The sequence below is a fragment of the Gavia stellata genome, chromosome 15 (assembly GCF_030936135.1).
Source record: "Gavia stellata isolate bGavSte3 chromosome 15, bGavSte3.hap2, whole genome shotgun sequence".
Lineage (NCBI taxonomy): Eukaryota > Metazoa > Chordata > Aves > Gaviiformes > Gaviidae > Gavia > Gavia stellata.
In genome coordinates this window covers 15,785,449-15,802,889 of record NC_082608.1, presented here as the reverse complement: position 1 = coordinate 15,802,889, position 17,441 = coordinate 15,785,449, and positions in this window count along the sequence as shown.

The following is a 17,441-nucleotide window of genomic DNA, read 5'->3' as shown; positions in this document are numbered from 1 at the left end:
TGGAATGAAGTGCTATGGTCTAAATTGTCATAGAGCAGAACCTGGAAGTATTGGACGTATAAACAATCCAGGAAGAAAAGCACGCTGAAATTTTACCTTTCTCCTTTGAATGCTCTGTGTGACCGTATATGCTAGCCTTAAAGCAAGCTGCTTTGGTTGTCAGAAAGCCTAGGTAGAATAACATGTTGTGGGCTAATTTAGCTTACTGCTGAGCACTGCTGCCCAGCAGAGCTGAATAGATATATCTTCTGTCAGTCTACAACTCTGCAAACAAAATTGTCAAGTCACTCCTACAGTAAATGGTAATTTTCCCTGCACAGTTAATGCAGTTGTATAGAACAACTAGGATACCAGGAACATAAAAACACAGAGGCTGAAATCTTCCAAAGTATTTAGGCAACAAAATCCCATATATGGTGGATTCCCTAATAGGATGATCTTGGCTGTATTACATTCATATGTGTTGTAATACAAAAAATACTATTTCTCACTGTGTGTAGCAGAGGTCATAACACAGTATGGCTCAATCTCTGTAGCAAAGGAATACCTGCAGGTTCTCAACAGAATCCTTCTAGTAAGAAAATGTATCTGATCACTACCTCCAAGAGACTGATGCTTGGCTCACAGAGGGATGATAATCCCAAACCAGTGAAGCTAAATGGAAAGATGTGTAGAATTATTTGAGCTCTGAAAAGATGCTGAGAAACCCATGACAATAAATAATCTGTTCCACTTCAGTGATGGAAACTGATTTCAGGCATATCTAGAGAGATAAATATGATTAACAGAATTTCAGTTTCAAGTCTATTAGGAATCAAACTTTCAGACTGACAGCCATTGTTTGATTGTTTTCAACTATTTCTTACCGTCCTATTAATGTAATTTTTTTTAAGCAATTTAAATTTTCTATGCTGAATGGAAACTTACAGGACAGAGATTCTCCATCACAGAAGCAAATACCTTGGCTGAAGATAAGATAGTCTGTTAGAGAAGAGCCATATCCAAAGGTAGCAGAACAGCTGTACTGAGTTCTTTGTAGCCTAATAGGGAATTGAATCTATTTCAGCCCAGGGACAAAATACTGCATCACTTGTGTTTGAAGAAATGACTGCAGAACATTTGCTACAATTGATCATTTACTGCTGCCTTTTCTGGCTTTAACACTAACATCCTACTACTTGAATACTGGGTTGTGTGAACAAAATGCACCCGAGTGAACGGTTGTCTCCAGAACTAGGTTTTGCCAGTACCTTTTGCACAGTGCTGCTTCAGAGTGCACTTAGCATTATGAATATAGAGAGCAGGAAAGGAAAAAATATTTCTTAGTACTAGTTCTACAGTGTAATTGGAGTTTAAATGTAAAATTTATTTTCCAGAAGAAAACTAATGCCAAATTCTAGTGGCCAGGAATTCAAGCACCGCAGATCAAAATTATAATCTCTCTCTCCAATGCTCCACTTAGAGACTGTGGAAAAATAATAGTACATTTTCTTGCCACTACTCAGCCACTTTATCTTTGAATAGGAAGACTTTTTTTTCTTACAAGTGATGAAGTATTTAGATTACTTGCATGTGTTTCCCCTATTTATAGCAGGTGATCACAGAGGGCAAAGGTGAGCAAAAGGATTTAAAACAATACTGCACAAGTAATGTTGCATGCACTAATATTACATGCTTCATTGCATCTTTGGTTATTCATTCTTTACACCAGTCCTCTGGGACAAAATCAATGAGACATTTTATGTTATGCTTCAAAGTCATCATAATTGTTTGTTTTGAAGCAACATTTTTTTCTCCCTTTTGTCAACCAAGCAATTTGCTGAAGTACCCAATTTTGCAACAGCAGTCAGGAACAGAGCCAGAAGCTTTTTAAAAATAATTTGGGGAGGGGAAAACCCAGCAACAACAAAACCCTGTGCTGAAGTGCTGTGTTGTTTATAACATGGAATTCTCCCCAAAGGGGGATCATAATGCAAAAAAAAGAAAAATCCCCATAGCACTTACTTCAAACAAACACGAGTGTTAAACATTATGTGTAATATCTGTGTGACAACAAGGTGTCTTTGCATAATTAAAGCACCTCAGAAGATGTGTACAGCAAGACATCCTACTGTCAATTAGCTGCTTGAGTGGTCAAGTCTCCACATACAAATTCTGCGTATTTCTTCTTCAGAGAAGAGCAGCACTGTACTTGACCTTTTCTGCCTTCCCAAAGGATGTTGCTGTATAATTTTTTGCCCTGTATTACCTATATCTGACCCTGTGCTTTTTGTAAATGCCTGAGTCATAAGTTAAAACATGACTAATCAGTATGATGTTTGTATCTGTATTAACATCTGAAAGCCCTGACAGAGATTGCAAAGGCTGTGGTTCCAGACATTGTACAAACAGTTGGTAATGAGCTCCTCTAGTGCTTTTCATCAGATGTCAAAATGCTTTGCTGTCAGTGCTGGTCCATCTTGTATATATGGGAACTGAGGCACACAGCAGTGATGTGATTCCCTGTAGTCAGCCAGGAGGCTGGTATCAGCCAGGGGAAGAAATGAGGCTTGAAAATCAGGCAAGGCTTTGTCCATGCTGGCCCCAAAATCCTACAGCATGAAGCTCAGAAAAGGTCTCTCTCTGCAGGTCTCTCTCTGCTCTCAGGTCTCTATCTCTGCAGTCCCTGAATCTAAACTCAAGGCCTCCTCACTAATTAGGAGATTATTCCGGAATGGCTGTAACTGAAGCGTATTTGAGAAAAAAAAAAAGGCAGAAGTATATTGTTAACATCCCTCTGTCATAGTAAGACCCTCTGGGGATGCTACTTGGCTGCTTGTAAGTGTATTTAACATAAAGCAGAGATGATTGAAAAATGTAGCTTGTAGCTCCCTGGGGCAGTTTGCCATTCACAAGATATAGGACAGTGAGCAGTGCTGGAAGGAGATGTTGCAGGCAGCCCTATCCATGGTGGCCCTGCAGGCAAGAAAAGGCTTGTGTGTACTCAGAATATGATTTGATGATTAGATCCTTTAGCACTTGTGACAGCCACTTGTTTACAACTCTTATTAAATTATTCTGTATGCTCTGGTATAAAATATTTGTTTCTTAAGATTTGATAAGGTGCACAAACCTGCAGTGCATTTTAAGCACTGCACAAATACAGAGACAGTGGAGCTGTAAGGCCGAATTCATTAGTGGCATTCTATTGAGTTCAGTGGGCTTATCCCATGGATGAATTTTGCATGTATTCTCTAAAACAGGTAAGTATTTGTCTAAAATTAGCCAAATCCTCCAGAGCCTAATGGAGCGCTTATGGGCTCTGGCAACTTAACCCAATGTTTAATTTGCACTAATCTATCCAAGACTGCAGAAGCATGAAATATACTCTACAGGGAGAGTGCTGCTCTTTGAAGTTAGTGGCTTAATTCCCATTGTCTCTGATGGGAGCAGGACTGGATTTTATACGGCATTTACTCCTGTTATTGTAGACAGAAATCTTTTTACATATGAATTAATTTGGCCTGTATTTGGGAAAATTCCAGTCTTCTGAATTTACTAAAATCTTGTTAACTTCCAGGAGAGCCTGCACAGCTGTACTTGTGAGTTCTGCATATTCTTCATGTAGATATCATGGACTGTGAGAACCTGCAGATTTCAATTCTCAGTGTGTGTGCGTGCAGATCGCTAGCTAGCTAGCTAGCTAATAGCAGTGGAAAGGGAAAGGAAGAAAGGAAAATAGCTCTTTGTACAGCAGCATGAAGTCAACTGACACATAATCCAATCTTTTCTTCTTTTTTTTAGGGGGATTCTGTAAGTACCAACAATTCAAAATGGATTATTTGATTATTTCTGTTCAGCTGCTTCTTTGGGATTCTCACAGCTTGGAGGTCAGCTTACCCTCTGCACTGTGATGGTCTCGGGCGAGTATGCAGAGTGCTGCTGCTGGCTGCGGCTGTCCCAGCTGGGCGAGGGGCTGCAGCCAGCAGCGGGCAGCTGGGAGGTGGTGATGGAGCACGCTGGTGTGCAATTCCTCAGCCAGATAAGTGACTGTTTCAGTTTATCCTTTTGACAAGAGCAGAGTTTTTCTATTTTAGACAGTCACAAAAGGTGAGCACGTAGTGTTTAGGGGGAAGGCAGCTCAAGCAGTGATCTGGGTGCAGAGAAATAGGGAAAAGGAAGAAAAAGTGTCTTTGAAATGATCCCACTTAACCGTCAAGTAACTATTACCATGGCACAAACCCAAATTGATACGCTGCCTCCACAACACTTTGATTCACTGCTGTAGCCAGGTGCTGAGAGTGACTGTAATAATACAGGGTGTTTCACAGAGAAGCACATAGGGGAGCAGACAGGCAAGACAGTAGTCAGAAAGCAAGCTGTCTACTGTACAGGCAAGGCAGACACTTCAAAGAGTGAGTAAATCTTTTCAAGGAAGTTATTGTCAGAAGCTACACAAGAGCTTCCAGTGATGTTAATGCCCACTGTTACTATTCTCTCCCACCAAAAAGAATTTTTGTCCTGATGAGGTGACTTTCCCCATGATGGGGTGACAGGCGATCCCTGATCCTCTTGTTTTATTCCACTTACTTGCAGATTCCTTGCTTTTCTAGCCCACGGTCACTGCTTCTTTGACTTGAAAGTTCAAAGTGGCAGAGCCACTAGCCCCATTTTACAAGTGCAAACACATATGAGCAGTTTATTTTAGTCCTAGAAAGTATCACAGATGCCCACACTTCTATTCTTTCCCTTAATCTGTTGGAAACCTCAAACAGCCAGCAGGACTGTATATAAAGAAGAGGGACTGCTGTTTCCTTTCTGCATCTTAGTTGCAACACTTTTGCCAGTGGATGCTGATGGCAACCTACTACTGAAGGAATCACTACTGGGTTTAGATGCAATTTCCCAAGCCTGTTACCTCTAGGCTACCTTACGACACACTGGTATCATCTATTACTCCAGCAGTTTCTAGTATTTAGCATAACAGCTCTCATGTCACATCTGCCTTTCTTATACATAAGGTGCAGCTTGAGGCAGGTGGAGCAAAATTAACACAGAGAAATCCTAAAGCTCCTCTCTTTCCTCACCCTCATTGCTAACCTGGCATGAGAAGGGTTGCTGTGGAAATGGAGGAGGTGAAATCTCGTTCAGGAAAATACTGGAGGCAGGTGATAGGGGAGAATGCTAATATATCACCCCCACTCGCTTGACTGGTACAACCCCCCCTGCACTGAGAAAATTGGTTTGTACTTGATTCTGCTGATGTAGCAAACCAAAACAGCAAGTCAATTTGTGATAGAAGATGGGAAAAAAAGAAGTGACCTGGTTTATTAATCCCAGAAGAGACAGGACCACATTAACCAAACCTGGAACCTCCAAGAATGATTCAGTTTACTTCTTACACCCTTATCTTGATTTTTGACTCTCACAGTCTGGATTTGCACATACTGTAAACTTCCATGGTATTCGTATTCCCTTATAGGATTTCCACATAAAAACGGACAGGATTCCAGTCTGTTCTGTTAAATCTTCACAGATGATCCATGGTTGAGGCAAAATTTATGGCATGCAGTCAGTGTAGCTGACTGATCATTTTGTTACGGTTGCCTATTCTGAGGTAGTTATTGTATCTCGAAGCATTTTAAGAGATGGAGTCATTTATCAGTGTACCTTTGAGATGATTATAACTACAGGAGAAGCCCTTTAATTGGGAGACTGCGTAAGATGATATTGTATTCTAAATGCAAAGGAACAAAAAGAACAGAAATAAAGGGAATAACCTGCAAAATTAAAATGTCATGAATAAAACAGGATCATGACTAGATTATAGTTGTATTTCATCTTAACCTTCCCAACATTTAATCTTTATATCACATTTTCTACACTAAAATATTAAGGCTTGGGATTTCTCTGGCACTTCCTCATGCACATTTTAATTAAATCTGTGTAGAATTCTATATAAAATCAGGTCATCTTGGGGTTTCTGGTGTCAGCCTTGAAGGACTGGGGTTGCTACAGCCTCGGATTAACCCCATGGAAGACATAAGGGTTAACCAGCCCTTCCCCCTTCCTCTTCCATTCTTATCCAAACAAGTAAGTTGCTTTTGAAAACTTGGAATAAACTTCAAGGGAAAAAACCACAACCTGAACCATCCTGAATCTGACCTAATTTTACTGGAAGTGTCATGCTACCATGTGCTTCTCAATTTGGCAGCAGCCAAATGCCTCCTCACTAGGGCCTATCTCTGCACACGTGCATGGCTTCCAATTAAAAATGCTGACACAAAATAGATTCCAAGCATGCATTTAAAAAAAAACCACCTTAATTCTACTTGTAAAGGACAATCTGAGGTCTAGCAAAAACAGTGTTTACTGACTGCATAAAACACAGTCACCTTCATCATCCTAATTAATGCCCATACAGACCCACAAAATCTCACTTTTATCGGTGCTGATTCCTACTGTGCGACTGTAGCAGGATGCTTACCTGTACAAGTATTCTGCCCTAAATGGCCAGTGCTGCTGGGAAGTAGGACTAACATTGTTCTGGTATAAAATGATCCCAGTAATTCCTTGGATGTTGGTATAAACCCGTGAGTCCTGAAGAGATTGGCTGTGCTTGGGTGACTGACTTTGGACATCAGTGGCAAAAGGCTGGGAATCTGAGAAAAGCTGAAGACCTCAGTGTAAATGCAAATGTCAATCTCTGATTTTTGCAGTGCAATATTTATTGTGACAAAGAGGCTTAGCCATGCAGATTATTTCGAGGCACTTACAGACATTGCTCACCTAAAATCATTTAGTGCTGCAGATAGAATAGACAGTTCCGTAGAGTGTTTATTGGTTTAAAATTTTAACATCAGGGAAGTATTTTTCCTTCAGGAGGAGTAAGGTATTATGTCTTATTTTGAGTAGGAGAGTGATTCCACCTGAGGAAAAGTAAAGTGTAGGATCTGGCAGCAGCAGGGACGACTTAGACACTACGAAGGAGAAAAAGATGCAGTAAGGCCTGCAGCTGAGATAAGCTTATTCATTGCCATGAAGCCACATCACCTGCCAGGTATACTGATTAGGTGGTTGGACCATGCGTGTAACAGGGAAATTAATTACTCCGTTGATTTTTAAATCCACTCCAAAATAAAATAAGACATATTCCTCCTATATTTTGTATTGTCCCTAAAGAACTTATATTCATACAATCCACTGGTTTAGCCTTGGTGACACAGTGACTTCCTGGTCCCTTTAGGGAGCTGATTTCTAGTACCGTAAGGACAGAATGGAATGGTAAAACTTACTTGTGATTAATGTCTTTAATATTTATGTTGCTTTCACATGTGCAAATTCAATAGTCTGTATACATTCATTGCATCAACTGTACGAAATATTCTGCTTTTTTTTCTTCCAGAAACCAGATATTCCTGAAATACCCATGCACCCCTTTGTCCATCAGAAAAGATAAGAGCAGGAAAGGTCTATTCTTAACAGAAATGGTATTTTATACTTGCTCAACTTACATCCATTCAAATGGTAAGTATCTCACAAAAGCTTGCGGTAGATAAGACCAAATAGAGCCACAAATCTCTGCCATTAATACTATCCTGGTAGGGTGGCCCTAAGATTGTTCAGAAATTTTCCAGTAGGCCCATCAATTTGCAACTAACACAAGCTTGATAAATGCCTTTTAGCTCTAATTTACTTTTATTATCATCATCACCCTTGAAAGGTACTGTGTGGCACAGCAGAGAGAACAAATTTCCAAATCCCTAGGTTCTGTGTCATCTCCATGGCACAGCTCTAGGTGTCAGTCATACAAATGCACCTGCAAAGCACATTTTAAACTAGTACATGAAAGTTTTTGCTGGCTTTGCATGAAGTCAAAGTTTCAAAATACTACCATATGGCTTGCCTTATCAGTCCCAACTCAAATATTGTATCAGCTGGTCACAGTGAATTGTTCATAACCAGTCAAGGAAGTTTATGAAAAATAATTCTCATGTAAATTTTTGTTGAATTAATTCAAATAATCAATTTGGAAATCACAATGCATGTAATACTTAACCAGGAAACAGATTATATCATTCACAAAATTTAACATCTAATGAATATGAACAGCATGACTGTTCTCAGTCAATGTCAACAGTCACATTTAGAAATACATGCTGCAGAAATTTTAGATCTGAAATATCCTTAGTTGCTGTAGCTCTTCTTAAAATGGTGCCACAAGAAATACACTAGAATGTGTAATGTTGTTCTAGAAGTTTGCCTTAATTGGATTATCTGAGAATGTCAGTGATTGTCACCAATATTGTCCCTGTTTTTGTGTCGCCAATAGCCACAAGAAACAGAAAGTTACAGAGACACGGGCAAGGACTGAAATCTGTCCTTTGTCTGTCTTGGCTACATTCTTGTGTTTCAACCTGGAAAACAAGTTACACATCAATTAGGCCTTTTCAAGTTTTGGAAAACACTCTTCACCCATTCAGAGGTATATCACTAGTAGTCTGAGGTGTATTGTTTAGGAGCCTGTTGGAGGGCTTTAACTCAAATAAAGCTTTTCTGAGTTTTCTATTGCATCGAAATTCTCCGAAGGCGGCAGCTATTGGAGGTGGAGTAAAAGATAAATTCAGTACTCTTGAAACTGAACAAGACAAGATGCTTGAGCTGGTCAGTGTGTAGATCAAAAAGGTAGGAAAGTTGGAGGAGCATGTGACATTTCTTCAATTATTGTATCAAATGTCCATGTTCTGGAAAGAAATACTTTGTGAGAATACTTAAATGATGCTCTTCAGCCTTTTGCCTGCCACCTGTTTCCTTAGCTCTCTTTTCTTTTGAATTCTTAATAAAGCTTTTCCATTATTAATTATAGTCATGACTCTGCAAACCAAAATGTTCTGATTAGTGAACTTTTTCACAAAACTTCTGGGAAATCTCAATGTATTCCACCAGATATTCTTCCTAATGCCCAGTACTTTGCAGATTTAGTATTAAGTGATCAAATAGCAGCCCAGAGCCATTCAAGGTAATTGAATCCCATGATTTGGGACCAGGTGTACAAAGATGTTCAAACTAATTATTTAATAATTGAAAACAATAACCACTGTAGTTAAATCTCTTGCTGATTTTCTAATGTTTATTAATTTAGGCACCTGTGTCTTCTGCACCACTTTCTTTCAAAATGCTTACAAGGATATGCATAGCATATAAATTTACAATGAATGTGATTACCTCGATACATGCTCTAGGTGCTTAAGTGATTAAAAGAGCATTATTATTTTAATTGTTATATAGATTTCATTCTTATGAGTCTGCTTATTAAATAGTTGTTTAAATTCCTAGATAGATATCAAGGTGCAGAATTTTCATTAAAAACTCACTCTACCATTTTCCAGTACCTCTTTAAATGCCCTGATTTAGGAAGAATTACAGAAAATGTTTCCCTAAAAATTAGGCAAATACAACATTCATAAATGGTTGAGATAAACAAATGAAAAACAACATCGACACCAGCACCCTTATCAGCAGAAAAATCATTGCCTTTTCACTAGTGTAATTTTACTTCATTTTATTGTTTATGCAAACTGCATTGAAGAACCATCTGAAAGAAAGGAGCTTTATAATTATTATGAAAAATTAGCAACATCATCTATTCTAAATCAGTTTGTGTCTTCTTTTCCAAGGACTGTGTGTGGTAGAGCAGATGTTAAACCTTGCACACTACTTTCACCTACCCTTGATTCACTTAGCTATGTATATTATTTTAATTACCTTCTATACCTTCAAGGCAATTCCTATTATATTATTTTCCTAATGCACCCGCTTGAAGAAAGAGAACTCTAAGTGGGGCACTCACGAAAGGGTAAAATAGCAGCAAGATTAGACTTCTTGGTGTATTTTCTTTTTCCTTTTTTCCACTCCCTTTTCTGTGACTAAATAATAACTACTGGAAGGAATAATTTTACAAGAGGGAGTTATCTGTTATTTTTATTTGGTCCCAATACTGCTAATTAACAGCAGATATGAAAGGTCCTGTAAAGGTGTTAAAAATCTAACAAAATCTTTTTTTATCTTCTATTCCTATTCTACAAACAGAATTCTTATACTACTATGAAATGGGCTGCTTTAGCCTTAAAGTCATAGAAAAGAAGTATGAGTATAGCAGAATAACAACACGATTTATCAGCATGAACAAAATAAATGGGCAGTATTAACTGTATCATTCCAGCAGTCTACACAGCAGTCCTAATGCCTTAACAGAATGTGTGAAAGTAAATGAAATGGCAGCATGATTACACTGATTACAGTGGTTGCAAATATGTTAGGCTACATTCATGCTTCAGTGGGGCTGTAATTATGCTTCAAAGAAATGCTGTGCGCAGGCTGCTCCATTCTCATGGCATCCCTGCTGTTTGTTTCCTCTTATTTTGTTCTTAGCATCATAGGCCCCAGTCCTGCAGACACTTACTCACAGGTGTAACTCTCTTTGTTTCAGTGGTGGGAAAAAAATGACCTTTTGTGCATATCAGTAGTATTGGCTATAAACTCTTCCAACTCTTGTATGCTGCTACAGAAGTGCCATCAAATAATAGGGTTTGGCATGATTTAATACCATTCCTAATCTCTTACAGAATAAACCTATTGAGCTTTCATTAAATTGGTTGGTAAAAAGTGTAGGGAGTATGGCTGCTCAATATCAAACAGTTCCCTTCTCCACCTTGCCCCTAGGTAATAGTACCGAACAGATGAAATCCAAACCTTTGTGATTTGTCTTTGATTAGTGCTGCCTCATGCTGCAAGCAGTACTTTGGGAAGAAAGAGGAATTTGTTGCTCGTGTTTCTCACTTCCCATTGGCAATGCATGGCAGCACCTAGCCTAAAGCTGACCATTATATTTCATGTAAGAAAAGGTATAGAAAAGGAAAATACATTTTGATGTGTCTGCATTTTGTCTATACTTCAAAGGCACTGACATTGTACAGCAGCTTTTTTTCTTTTTTTCCCCCTCAGATAATGATGTGACACCATCAAGGCAGAATACAGAAGCCGAATGTGGTAGTGTCTGGTGGTGACTGTCTAATTTCTCTTCAGTGTCCCTTGCTTTCCTTCAGATACCCGCTGGCAATGGTAAGGTAGTGTTCCCCTCACTGTCTGGACTTTTTTGTGTAGTTTCTTACTGTGCCAGCCTGTGATTTGCAGAACTTTCTCTGGATCCCACAGCTGAGCACAGTTCTGAACGTTCCAGGTGTGGACCTCAGGCAAGCTTAGCTCAGCCACGGGCTCAAAGTGTACTGTAGAGCAAACAACAAAGTCTGAATCAAAACCAAAGGACCTGCTCATTAAAAAAAAAGTATTTATTTCTTCCTTACCAAGCAAAATCAAATCTTAAGCTCTGCTCTCCTTGAGGCTGAAGTGCTACTAGGAAAAAAACGTAAGTACTATTGTTGTCATAGAGAAAAGGAGGTTGGGAACGCTGAAACCACAAAAGGGATGAAGAATCAAATCAAGGAAAATTCAGGATATTGTTGTGACATTTTATCTTTTCAGAGACTCAGGAACCAGAAACAGCGGTTGAGAAACAAGCAATCTGTTTCCAGGGGAAGATGGGGCAACCGCTACACTGGAGACACTTTGGCATCTATGATCCGTACCCAGTTCCAGCTTTACCACCTACTCGTAGAGACTTTGGCCCATTCTTGTGCATAGATGTGTGCACACATTTTCACAGAACTGGAGCTCAGCCAACAATAAGGATTTTCAGTATCCTCAGGCAGCGGTCAAACCAGGTGAGCCAGAAACAAATCTCCACCTTCCTGAGAGTGTAGCTAAGTGTGTCTTAACTGAAAGTTGCTCTCTGCTTGTCAGACACTGTGATATATGAAGGTAATTGCTTCCGTGTGCATTTAATTACAGTATTGTAATTAGCAGGTTGCAAGAGCAGATGCAGAGGGTCTTTTCATAGAGCAGACTCAGATAGGCCATGAAAACATCTGAAAAAGAAAAGGGCAGAGCAATGTCACATTGTAATGCAGTTCTTTGTGCCTGGAAAAGAGGGTTAATTAGCTGATTGCTCCACTCTTCATCTTCATTTCTTAAGGTGGAGGGAACATGATAGGAAGGAGACTAGTTTACCTTCATGAATTTTTAGAATTAGCAAATAGCATCAAATCTTTGTGTTCAGCCCAGCATCCTGGCTTGGGCCTGATGCTCGGGCAGGGACCAGTGAGAAAGGGAACAAAACCACCACGAAGATCTTCATCCTCTCTGGGGAAAAGGAGAGAGAGAGAGAGAGAGGTACAATCTTTGAGTAGAGTTCACCATGGCAACTAGAGCAGTGCTTCCTATCATTTCTCATCACGAGAGAGCAGTGATGATTCTGGGTTAATGCTGCATGCAGGGACTTGTAACTCACCTATACTTCCTCAGCACCTATTAACCAAGTTCATTTTTCAAAGTGTCCCTTAGTGCTTTGTGGCAGCACATGGCAGTGAGGTTACCCAGATCAGCTCCGTTTCAGCTGTGGGTAACTCTTCGAAGGTTTTGAGGGTCAGTCAAGTTCAGAGCTGTTTGACAGGGAAATTGTGTCACTGCCTAATGACAAGCAAGGTAAAGATTTTACACTAGATGAGACGTGGTTTCAAGTCCTTTAAAGAAAGCTGCAGTCTTGGTAGCTGTGGGAAAGGGAATACAGCAGTGCTCATGTTGCAAAGCACATCAAACTTAAATTTAATAGTTCAGGAATTGTTTCTTTTGCTTTAAATAAACAAAGAGATCTAAACTAACCTTTTTTCCTATTAGGAAACATCACATCTTATGTTCTTTAACTTATATTATTATTCAACTTAAGTATTAGGTCCTAGTATTCATATTTATTGAAGTTATCTACTAAAGGGATTAAAGAGCATAGTTTTTTTATTGTGCTTGCAGAAGTCAGTACAAATTGCACATTTAATTACTCTGTACTTAAAATCTGATAATCACAGAAAATCAAATACACAGCTTGGTTGATTCAGAGAGTGTTTTTAATAGGGCACTATTAAATTATAGAGTTAAACATTATTAGATATATTTATTCATGAGAGATAATTTGATATGTAACAAAATAAGCCAATACATGGTGTAACCTCTTGCAGTCTAATTTTCATGGATGAGCTCTTGCATATTTAATATCCTTTGAGGATATATTTTAACCTAGACTAATTACTGCTTTCCTCTTATTTCTGTTCAGTTTGACATCGACGTTTGGCTAAAATAATGTAATATTGTTACTACTGAGCAAATTAAGTAAATCTAGCTTATTTAATTTAGAGCCATTGTTGATACTGTAAATGGCCTGATGTAGGTTATGACAACAAGCATTGTACACAAACAAAAAGTAGCTATGGGTGAAAGAAGACTAATACATTAAATTCATCTCTATAAAGAAATCTTCATCACATTGCATGGCGAACACCATCAGGAATATTTTCTAATCTATGAAGCTGTTTTGTAATATCTGTTTCTTATATCATCCTGGTAAATTTATAAAGAGGAGTAAAGAAAGAAATTAATGGTGATATAAGTTATTCTTCCATTATTAAGACAATTTAGTTTAAAAGACTATCAGGATAGCTGGGGACCTTGTCAGAAACTTTCAATCGACAGAATACCTGAGCACAGAGATTTTGTACTTTAAAGTAGGTTAATTAATTAATTGAGAACCTATGTCATGGCTTTGATATATACATTAATTTTATGTCTGAGAAAATTTTTAATGAGATGTTTTAATTTTGTTCTCAGTGACATCTTAATAAAATGCACTGATAGGTCAGGTTATATGTTTGTACATTTTGGTATAATGCCAGCAGTGTCAGCTGGCTTAAGCAGATCAGCTTTGCTTTGCTTGGTTCATCAGCCAAACATCTTGCTACATTTTGCTTTCTTTGGCTCATCAGTTTTTTAACATGCTAAAGTTTTATTAGGTCTTTCTTGTATGAAAATAATTCACAAAATAATAAATATGAAAAATAGTTACAGAGAAAACTTACATTCATGTAACTTCAATTTGCATTTGATTTTACAGTTATGATAAATGCTATAAACTGAAAGTTTTCTAGGTGAGTAGTGCAATAAAATAGTTCATCTTTGTCCTGAATCCAGCTTGATTAGTAAAAGCTGAAATTCTCAGTGCTTTTTGTGAGGCTAAGATTCTTTTTTACATGTTGCATCAACTGAAATAAGTAGTGATTTTGACTACATGCAGATCTTTTATAGTTTTTACCCATTTTAATTTTCTCGAAGTTTTTCAACCATAGATCAACTACTTTTCAAAACAGGAAAACCATTCTTCACTGAAAAGTAAAAATTTAGTTAAAAAAAGGCATGTTTTAGATATTTAAAGAAATTTAGGTGTGAGGTCTTGAAACTTCAGGAATCGTCTAAACTGACTTTTTCTCAGAGATGGTTTCAGATCTGAAGACCATTTTGAGATTCAAGGCATCTTTTGGAGAATTTCTGACCCAGCTGGTTAGAGGGTTGAGGTTAGTAAGTCACAGTCTGGGAAATATTCATTGTTGTAAACAGAAACTTAGAATGATACACAAAATGAAGGGACTAATGGTAACTAGACAATCACATAGGCAAGGATTTGACTTTGTGCCTACATATATATATGTATCTCTTGACTAACTCTATTTACACTGATGGGTACTACATTAGTCAAGTGTGATTAAAAATCAGCCTTCTGAGCTCTACGGAACTTCAGTGATGATCTCTTCATGCTCCATGATTTAGGGAAAGTTAACAAAGTGACTGGTATTACAGCTAGTAGTTTAAATAATTGTGCTTGATGGTAAAAAATCATATCAAAGCAGATAGCTTCCTACTGGAATGAAGTCAGATTAATTTTGGCAGCTCTTAAGGACATATACTTTACCTATGGAAGTTTCAGAGCAAAGCTCATGAAGAGTTGAGCCATACACTAATATGAAGGATATAAAATATATTTTAATCATGTCATAATCCTTCTATTTAAGTTTTTCAAGTTTTTTTTTTAATCTTCCGATTTTTCCAGAATTCCTATTGCATTGCTATTACAAATATTACATGTGTTAGATCTGACAGCAAGGTTAGTATTTCAGTTGGAATCTTGGTCAGCCTTTTATGAATGCTTGTGACAGTCAAGGTCCCGTAACAAGACACAGGCAATAAACATTGTACTCAGTCTTTACCAGAGTGAGGTGTGGAAACATTTTCTGCAAAAGCATCAGAGTTCTATCTAGAAATGTGTTTTATGGGCTCATTCAGACTGAAATGCAGTATGATCTGTGGATTAAGAGAGGAAACGTATTTGCCAAGACTGCCATCAGATTTCCTCTCAAAATTTTGACATTGCCTCTCCGGGATTTTCTGCTAGAGAGTATGTCCTAAAGAACAATTAAATTCAGTTCTTGGATCAGCTCATTTTGAATTTTGCTGTTGTGTTGGGCTATGGCAAATAAGAACCTTGTAGGTGTCTCAATCAAACAGAGATCTTTGATGACAAATGCTGACAAAGTAATTCTTACACTGCAGATTGTGTGTCTTTTGAAATGTTGATCTCTACTGCCAAGAAAGAGTTCAGATTTTTAGAGCCAGAAATACGTTGAACACGTCCATTATTCCCCATGCTGTATAGAAATTTCTTTTAATATATAAATAAATCTGATGACTTCATCATCACACTGTCCTCATGGAGCTTGACAGGAAAATCACCCACGAACTTGGTTTTTCACCTTTGAATTTGTTGGATTGCTGGTGCTCTCAGGTTGCTCTGATTTGGCCATAACAGTAAAATACCAAATTAATCAGCTGCCCAGAGCTCAGGATTGACTACGTTGGGGGCAGAGCCCAGCGTACTGATAGAAATGTTACTGCCACAGGTGGGAGTAACCAAACCAGCTTTATGCTGTTTTCACAGATCCAGTCATTAACATCAGCACTGGTGTAAATCGCCTTCTTGTGTTAAAGTGAAGAATCCTTCCCCTTTATCTAGAATGTATTTAGTAAAATATCCCATAATCTTCTGGCTGAGAAAGAGACTTATCTGACCTTGTCTGACACCATCCATCTGTAGAGGTCACCTGGCAAAAGAGGGGTCTGTGTTTTCAGCGCCTCTCATCTAGAAACACAGGTTGAGTTTCATGTAAACTCAGCTGGCTCAGAGCTATGAACCGATACCAATACCATGTATTTTTTCCCCTCTATCAGCTACCAAGAAAGTAAAATTGCTTCTAATCAAAAGGACGGCCCTCCCCTTGCAATTGTTTGCTCAACTATTTTTCTGACTGGTCTGCTCGATGGGCAAATGTGCAAGGAGATGGAAAACTTAATCTTTCAACATGAAAGAATACCAATGCACTGTGAAGAACTGTTTCTAGCTCACTTCTCCCATGTAGATTCACGTTGCTGCTAATTTCCTAAAATTGGCTACCAGGTTAGCTTCTAATTTGTTTGATGATGCATGTCATGGTATCTGGGAACGCCCAGCAACATGCCACGGGCATTATAGGATTTACTAAACCAAAGACTTTCCTGCAACTAAATTAAATCACCTATCAACAATAAGTCAAAGTTTTAGAAAGTTTGTATTGCTCTGTTTTCGTTACTTGTATGCCTTGTTCAAAGTGCACACACTATCTCTTCCCAAAGTGACTAAGCTAGTAATATACACATTATTCAGCGTGCATCTTTTGGGACCAGGTAATCAGCCATTAAAGACAGAGAACCAAAGCGTATTATGCTTCATTTTGCTGACACCTTGCATGAAGCAACGTCAAAATATGGGGATATTTGGTAACGTTTTCTTGTGTGTATTTGGCACGTGGTTTTATAAATTAGTATACTTAGCAAGTCACTTTTCCTCATATCTACTAAAAATAACAACATGAACTCTAAGAGGTTGTCAACGTATTACTTCCCAAGGGAGAATTTTGCTCTTCTCTCTCATTTATCTAGGCATGTGTAGAGGCTTTTGACCCATGCATAGATAAATGACCCATGATGTGAAATTTCCCAACAGTTTAATAATGCATTTAACTCAAAGTGGCACTTGCTTGCAGCTGCCTTAAAGCAGTTTCCAGGCTATATATGTCTCTTTGAAATGATGTATGACAAGTAGGAAAGCTTCCTTGATAGAACCCCAAATCCCATGAGTGAGTAACAAGAAAATCCTTTTTAGATTGCCAGCAGCAAATTTATACTTCACAAGTCTTTATTTAATTTTATCTGGTTTTCAATATAATTTACAGTTATGACCATTAGTCTAAAGCTCACAGTAACTTCTATACAAATTATTTTTTTCTCACAGTAATGCATTGTAAAGGCTTTTATTGATCCCATTTTTTTCACAAAATACCAGAAGTAAACCCCTTGTCTTATCACTGAAAATGTTTTTGTAATCCTTGTACTAACTTAGCTATATCAAAATTCTATTACTTCTGAAACCCAGG